This window comes from Serinus canaria, chromosome 22 (genome assembly GCF_022539315.1).
Source record: "Serinus canaria isolate serCan28SL12 chromosome 22, serCan2020, whole genome shotgun sequence".
Classification (NCBI taxonomy): Eukaryota; Metazoa; Chordata; class Aves; order Passeriformes; family Fringillidae; genus Serinus; species Serinus canaria.
In genome coordinates, this window is record NC_066335.1 from 1,958,204 (window position 1) to 1,965,476 (window position 7,273).

A 7,273-nucleotide genomic window follows, 5' to 3' on the forward strand; every position below is an offset into this window, starting at 1 on the left:
CGCAGCCATTTCGTCCTCGGGAAGCGTCAGCAGGGGTGTTGCTTCCCAAAGAGAGGAGAAAACTCCGCTCAGATGGGAAACTTCCCCTCGCAAAGCAATTGTGCCGTCTGTTCCCGCAGTGTCCTGCCCGGAATTCCCTTCCCAAACCCCCAGGACCCACGGCATCCGTGCAGAGCAATGAACCTGCCCTCTTCACTCCCAAAAAGCAGGGCAGTGAGTGGAAAGGACCCTGCTGCACCTTCCATGGACAAGCAGGGTGGGGAGTGGCAGCTCTGGAGCCCCAATTACTGCAGCCTTGCCGGGTGCTCCCTGTCTGCTCGCCCTTCCCATCCGTCTCTTTCTCTCTTTTTCTCTCTCGATGCCTCCAGCAGGAGGCAGAGGATCCACCCTGCTGGGGTGGCTGCTGTGTCCCACCTGTCCCAGCACCCACGGGAGCCAGGCTTGGCTCTGCGTGCTGCCAGCCCCGTGTACTGGCACCCCAGAGCCCGTGTTCTGGCCAGGGTTTGGGGCAGGAGAGCATTCCCAGCTGCTGCAGCCTCAGAGGCTGCTGTAGCAGTGGCACTTGCCTGCTCGTCTCATGGCTGGCCCCAGTCTAGCCTTCAGCTCCCATCTCCCAAGGGGCTCTTTCTCTCCAGCTGGAACTTCCTGTTGGCTCTCATTTTCATTCTTTACCTCTTCAGCAGTGCAGAAAATTGGCACTTAATGTGCCCTGTGAGGCTGTGTGGTAGCAGCTTAATTGACCCTGGTTGCATCATCCTGGCCACAGCTCGGTCAGCGAGCTCAGCCTTGGGCCACGTTCATTTCCCACCTCCCCCTTTGTTTTCCTGCCTTTCCCCGGGTGCTGCTGGTGTTTGGCTCCAGGTGAGGATCATAGAGGAGCCCAGGCTGCTCAGAGAGCTGCAGGGAAGACAGATTTCCCAACCAGGGAATTCTGCCTTCCTGCAGCTCTCCATCCTCTTCTCCTCCCTCATCCTCATGCCTTCCCCAGCTGGTCAGCAGGTTGCTCCAAACCCTGCACATCCCAGCATCCCACCTTTGATGAGGGGTGTGGCTGCAGCTCTGGGAGCTTCCCCAAGCACTGCAAATCAGTCAGAAACTTGAGCTGCTGGCTGCAGCCCTGACCTTGCCAATTTTTTTCCAAGATCTGGTCCCAGGCATCTGGCCTTGGGTGAAGGGATTGCAGAGTGTGCCACTCCAAGCCAGAGCAGTAGGGACCAAGTGGCACACTGACCAAAAAGCTTATGATAAAACCAGACCTGTAGCAATCACCCAGATGTGGTCTCAGCTTAGCTCCAGTTCCCTCATTGCATCCTTTGGGGCAGAGATTGCTGCAGGAAGACCTGAAATAATTGGTATTCAGAGTGTCGTAAAACTCCACGTGAGGCTGACACCCCAGGCAGGACTGCATTCTGGCAGATGTCTAGCAGGGGAATAAGATTTTCCAGGTGAATGAAGGAAATGCATGTAGCCATTGTTTTGGGGTGTTCCTGAGCACTGCTGAGGAGAAGTGGCTGCTCACTGCTGCTGTCATGGGAGAGTGGAGCGCTGCCACCAAGGCTGTGCCCAGCTGCTGCTCTGGCACTCAGCCAGCAGGACCCTCCTCACCCCAGCGGGCTCTGGGGGACAGCAGGGCCACACCAGCAGCAGCAGGTCCTGCAGATGTCCCTGCAGGCCCCCGTGGAATTCCCTGGGCTTGGGTGCAGGTTCCCAGGGCAGGGCTAAGGCAGCACCTCCACCGCTGCGTGCCTGGGATGCTCTGTTAACGAGGAGGGTTTCCTCCGATTGAATATCTCACCACTCAATTTGTGTTGGAGCATGGAGTCCTTCCAGCACTTGGAATACAATGAGTTAGTATCTGCTGCTCTGGGGTTTGCATCCTGGCCAGCTGGGAGCACACTGGGACCAGGCTGCAGCACAAAGAACAATGGGAAGGCTCAGCAAGGGGCTCCGGGGGTAAGACCCAGCCTTGGTGACAGTGCTGCTTTGGGGCTGCTCCCAGCTCTCTGATTCTGCCCCAGGAGAGGATCACAGCCTCCAGAGCCTCCTTTTAACTCTGCAGCTCGTTCCCTCACTCATCTTTCCTGCTCTTTCAGGCGGTGGGCTCTGCGTGCCAAATGGGTTCTGGGGAAGGCACTGCTGCCTGGATGGGCTCCAGCTGCAATGCAACTAATCCATTTTTATAGCTGGGAGCAGGTGTCTCCTGCATGGCCAGCAGCTCCTCTAAAGACCACTCTTTTTATTTGGCCACAAGCACTGCAGGGGTGCAGAGGCATTGGCCACCACTCAGTGCCCTCCAGCTCCAGAAATGCCCTGTGGGGCCATGGTTCTGCTGCATCACCCCAGCCTCACCCTGAGAGCAGGGAGGGCTCTGTTGGCATCCCTGGCCAGGGTCACAGGACCTGCACCTCACTCCTGGGCTTCAGAGTTGTTGCCCTGATTTTTTAAGATTTTCTAAGCCTTTTGATGTTTACATTCTTGTAATGAACTTTCTCACACACTTTCTTATTGCATTCTTTGCATTCTTTTATGGAGGAGGAGAAATTTGATGGACTGTTGGTTTGTCCAGTGTCATTGGAGAGGTGGCACTGCCACCCTCCAATCTACTACCACTTTTGGAAATCTGTAAATGTTGGAGTCAGAAATTTAAAAACTCTCTTTTTTCCTTGGAAAGAGCAGCGTGTCCACGTCGTGTTATTTCATATCCTATAGTGACAACAGTGACCAGTCCTAGGGCTGTGCAGCCCCCCCAGGGCTTTATGGACTGATCTGCGTGTGCCTAAAATGAAGAACACAGCCTTGGGGTTGTGAAGAAGTTCCTTTTTGCTTGTACTTTTTGCTTGTACTTTTTGCTTGTACTTCCCCCCTTTCCTGCGACTGGGAAGAGCCAGTACCTGTGGGGAGGAAAAGAAAAGAATCTACTGTTGGAGCCGGAGATAGGAAAGGCCAAAGGGTTTGTTTTCCATCCTCAGCAATGCAGCAAGTGGAGCTCAGTGAAGAAACCCCATCCAAACCCACAGCTCTTGAAGCTGCTCTGGGCAAACAAAACCTCAAAGGGCCCTCTGTCCTTTCCCATCCCACTCCCGCTCTGGAAGGGAGAAATGACCCAGGGCTGCAGGACTGGGGACCTTCAGCCGAGCCACAGCAGGATTGAGGCACAGCCTCATCCCCAAAGGAGCTCCTGGAGGAGCTGCAGCCACAGGTCCTGCAGCTTTGCTGAGGGGAGCAGGTCCTGGAGGGCTCAGAGACCCCAGGAAAGGGCCAGGGCCCCAGCCCAGGAGCTTCATTGCAGCAGCTACCGACGAGCCTGGACTCGTTGGCCCTGCTGAGACAAAGAGCCATTGCTGAATTCAGCTGCCCTGGGTATTTTTTTCCCTCTTCGATGAATCACCTGCTAAAAATATTATAAATTGAGTCGCTGGCCAGGCCTTTCACTTCTCTGGAAGCAAAAATATTTATTTTACTCAGGCCGTGCCTGTGTTTTAGCAGAACTTTATGATCAATTTTGGAGGAATGTGCCATGCTATATATTCAAATTACAACTTTTTTTGGCTCGCAGCGTAAGTTTAAAATGTCTTGTTTAAGACACAACTGTCAAGCTGCCAGAAAAATGCGTTTTCAGCTGTTTTCCTCCCAAAAGCAGCAGTTTTGCTCCATTGATGGTTATTGTCAACCCAGGTGTCTGCCTGCTCCAGGGCTTGGTGATCAAGGGGTACAGGCTGGACTGGCTTAGACTGGGAGCTTCCACTTCCATGGAAAAACCAGCACTCAGTTCCCAGCATCACCACAAAGTCAGGTCCCAGGGAGCTCTGGAGCTTCCTGGCTGGTGGGGACAGATCCATTCCCACTGGACAAGGCTGCATTTTTGGGAAGTGGAGTGGGACCTTCTCCTACCCAGGCTCCAGGTGGGTGCAAACCTGATGCAGATCATCAGACAGGCACCAGGACAATGAGATCCTTGGAGACAAGATCATCACAGGGCCCCCAGGAGCCAAAGGAGCTTTGTCCTGGGAGCTCCTTCCTCCTCCTGAGGAGCCTGGAGCCAGGCTCTGTGCCCCTGGCCACAGAGACCCTGCCAGGACTATGCACCACCAGCTCCTGTTGCTCTTGCTCCCGTGCCAGGCGCACCTTCCCCATAAACCCTCATTTGAATTTAGGAAGGAAATGAGGGAAATTTCTTTTTCTTGCTTCAGGGCAGAGAGAATAATGGGATCTTTATTCCCCAGTAATTAAGTTGATTTTTTTGTGGGTTTAATTTACACTCCCTTCCAGCCTCCCCTGCAAAGTGGGAATGTGGCTGTGGGTGGGCAGGGAACATCAGCCCTGCTGGGCACCTGGACCAGGTGTGTGTCAGGGCATCCCTGACACAGAACCAACACTTGGGATCCTCTTCATGCCAAGTTTTCCAAGTGGGAGCTCTGCCCACCGCTTCTCCCAGGTCTGCCAGCCCCCTGGCACCTGCTCCGTGCCACTGCTTCCCTGCACAAAGCATTCACAGCCTTGCAGCCGCGGGGATGAGCTGGATGCCGTCCCTTCAGCCCCCCCAGGAGGAGCAGGGCAGGGTGGTGGAGCCGAGCCCCGGAGCAGCATCTGCCGCCGCGGCGGTTTCCCTGGGCCGGATGTCGCAGCCACATCGCAGCACAGCACATGTGGGAGCTCTCAGCCCACCTGGCACATCCCCCGAGGAGCTGGGCTGGCCTCGTGGGGCACCGAGGGGTTCCTGCCTCCGAGGAAAAGCAGGGATCGGGCACAGGAGCATCCTCAGCCCAACCCCGACAGAGCCAAGGCACAGCCAGACTGCAAAAACAAGCTCACAGAGATATTCACACCCACATGGAATTCCCAGCGAGCAGAGAGTGGTGTCTTCATCACAGATTTCAAGTGCTTAAATACCTGAAGCCAAAAGCTCTGTAGGGGAAGGCCCTGAGCAGCTGTGGGAGGACACGAGGGGTGGCCTGGCTGCCCTCCACCCTCATGGCCCTCCCTCGCTGCAGGGCACATGGCAGAGGAGAGGGAAGCCAAGCCCAAATGAGAACCTGCCGTGTCTGCTCTGTGCTCCTGGGCTGCAGAGGGAGAGCAGCACCCCCTGCCCCAAAGCCAGCCCCATCACAGGGCATGCAGCACCCCCTGCCCCAAAGCCAGCCCAATCACAGGGCATGCAAAACCCCCTGCCCCAAAGCCAGCCCCATCACAGGGCATGCAGCACCCCCTGCCCCAAAGCCAGCCCCATCACAGGGCATGCAAAACCCCCTGCCCCAAAGCCAGCCCCATCACAGGGCATGCAAAACCCACAGCAGCACCTGCTGACCCCTTTCTTCCTCTTATCCTGTCCAAGGGGATGATAAGAATTCAGACACCTTAAAATCCACCATCTTTCTATACAAGTCACAGTATAAAATCTAGTTTCAATATCAGCAGTGAGTTTCCTTGGAAATGGTGAAGAAAACAGCAGCATTAATTAAAGGCACAGCCTTTTGTGTTCATTCCTCACTAGCTGTCTTTTTTCCACTCTCCTCTTGTATATTTGATCTGTTCAAAGCTGAGGAAATGTTACCCACAGCTTTACAATAGGAACAATTTCCAGTGCCTGCTTAGTCACTAGGGAATTTCTTGGATTTTATGTTTTCTGAAAAAACAGAACCACCATTGCCTTGGTCAAAATTCAGACTAAGGCTCACCAGTATTTTATACTTGTGGTTGGAGGTGAAATTCCCCTCATAACTTTTTGACAGTGCTGTGGCCTTTTGTACATGCACAGGGCTCTGAGCACCCTGCTGGAGCTGAAGATGTCCCTGCCCATGGCAGGGGATTGGACTAAATGAACTTTAAAGGTCATTTCCAGGCCCAAAGACCCTGTGATTCTATGAATTCTCATTCAGGGCTGCTCCCCATCCCCACACAAGTGTCGGTCAGATGCAGATGAAGAGCCCATCCTGCAGAACAGGCTCAGGAAGTTTCTGTCCTCAGCTGAAACCCCTTTGGTGTGGAAGAGCCTGGAACTTATTACAAATCGCTTAAGTAACTTTGGCTCACTCATGCTGATTAAATTGCTTCCCTGACTATTCCAGAGGCTCAAAACCACCAGCAGCTCCCAGGCTCACTGTGCAAAATTAATTAAAGCAGAGGGTAACTTGGCAAGGACAAGAAAAGAAAGTCTGATAGTAAGGAACAAGGCCGGTGCGGGGGTGTTTGCTGGAGCACGTGCCTGTGGGTGCTGGTAGGTGTTTCAGATCCAGCTTCACTCAGGGAGAGACCTCAGCTCACACACAGCACCACCCTCAGCCCTCAGGGCTTTGCCAAATCTGGGCATAAAAATAAACTTGGAAGTTCAGAGCAGAATCCCAGCACAAAGGCAGGGACCCCTCGGTTTCCATAGGAAGCAGAATTAATGGCTTGGCAGAAGGGGCGCCTTTCCATTTTTGTACAAGAATTTCCTCCGCCTCCTGCAGGAAAAAAAAAAAAATGTTCTGTAAGAAACACGGATTGAGACAGTTCTCCAGAACCTGGCAGCAGCTCCCAGGCATCCCGGGATTCCAACAAAAACCAAGTGGACCATCACTCCTCTCTTCCTTGAAAGCAGCAGCAAGGCAAGCACAGAGAGGCTCCAGGCACCTTCCTCCTGGGCTGTGAGCTGCACAAGGGGAAATGGGCTCCAGGGTCTTTTGACATGCTCAGCTCATCCCGTGGAGGTCCCTTTTAGCCCCCTGTGAGGAGGGGAGGGGGCTCCATGATTAAGCAAGAGCCCTGGGAGCAGGACAGAACCGTGCCTGAGCCTGACCTTCTCCCCCCTCCCCTTCCCCAGCGTTATCTGAAACCACAGCCCTGACTGGCTGCAGTTCTCATCCATCTGCAAAAGCACATTAAGGAGGGAGAGAAAGGTTGGCAGCTGACCACGAACCAAATCCCCAGAGAGGTCCTTACCTGACTCCAACCAGATGCTGTTTATCAGCCCGAGCATTCGCTACATGCCCGATGTGACTGAGACAGGAGAAATACAAGAAATGCTTGTTATGCTCAGGGCTTCGGGGGGTTTTCATCCTCAGGCCGGATATACAAGTTCCAGGAGAGGAATATGCATCCCTGGAGTCCTGGGCTGAATCTGGAATTCATATACTCTGTGAATGTACTTTATTTAATACAGGAATCAAGAAGGGGTTTGGAATTATTGCACTGGAGAGTTTGATTGCATAGTTACAGCTTGGAATTAAGGAATAGCTGCAGATCTGTAGGGCAGTTCCATCCCCATGGAAAGGGCAGGAAGGTGTGTTCTGGCTGC